The following is a 1257-nucleotide window of genomic DNA, read 5'->3' as shown; positions in this document are numbered from 1 at the left end:
TTTATTGAATTTTTTTTATCAAATTATACAAATACAATAATATTAATACTTATTGAATATTCTATTATTTTTTATTATATAAAAAATTAAATTAAATAAATAATAAAATATAAAATAATATTAAATTAAATAAATAAAAAATATCTAATTTTTTATATTTGAACTTAAAGATAGAGAGAGTGTTGTTTATTGAACTTATTAGATACTTTAAGTCATAGTAAAGTATTTAAGTCAATTGAACTATTACGGGGAGACGAAAAATTGAGAATGGTGAAGGACTTACAGAAAAAATATAGATTAAATCTGTTAGGATTGGTTGAGACTAAACTTCAGGTTGTTACGAGATTTGATGTTGCGAGAATATGGGGGCAAGATGGTTCAGGTTGGGAGTATGTAGGATCTGATGGTGCGTCAGGTGGACTTCTGCTAATATGGGATAAATCTCTGTTTAAAATGAATAATTGCTATAAGGGGGAGAGATGGTTGTGTGTTGAAGGAGTAATGTTAAAGTCTAGTTTTAATTGCGCTTTTATCTTGGTCTATGGTGCACATAACAGAGATGAAAAGAATCAGGTTTGGGAAGAACTGAGTTATATAGCTGGGTTATGTCAGGTGCCGTGTTGTTTTCTAGGAGACTTTAATGAGATTGTACATGTGGAGGAAAGGAAAGGTGCAACTAGCTTACCTCGGACTGCGGAAGAATTCAAGAATTGGATACAAGATATGCAGTTAGTGGATCTGGCGCTCACTGATCGTAAGTACACATGGTTTCGAGGACAGTCATGCAGTCGTTTAGATAGAGCACTGGTAACTGTGGAATGGTTAGAAGAGTTTCCAGAGACTCGGTTACGAGGAGGGCCAAGAGGTCTGTCAGATCATTGCCCCATAATAATCGAAGATAAAAAGTTGGGGGGAGGTCCAAGGCCGTTTCGAAGTCTTGATTCATGGTTCACACATGAGGGTTTCCTTAGCATGGTCAAGGAGGAGTGGAGAGGTTTGGGGGAGATTCAGTTCACAGATAAATTGAAGGCGCTGACAATCCCGTTGGAAAGATGGCATAAGGACAATTTTAGTGAGATGGATAAAAAAATTACACGGTTTGAGGAAGAAATCAAGAAGATTGATGATATGGTAAGCAATGGAGTGTATGATGGAACGATGGAGGCTAGAAGGAAGGCGTTGGTCACTTGTTGTGAGAGATGGTATGTAAGGAAAGAAGTTCATTGGAAACAGATGTCGCGGTCTCGGCATGCGAAG

The sequence above is a fragment of the Arachis ipaensis genome, chromosome B05 (genome assembly GCF_000816755.2).
Source record: "Arachis ipaensis cultivar K30076 chromosome B05, Araip1.1, whole genome shotgun sequence".
NCBI classification, from domain to species: domain Eukaryota; kingdom Viridiplantae; phylum Streptophyta; class Magnoliopsida; order Fabales; family Fabaceae; genus Arachis; species Arachis ipaensis.
This window is presented reverse-complemented; position numbering follows the sequence as displayed.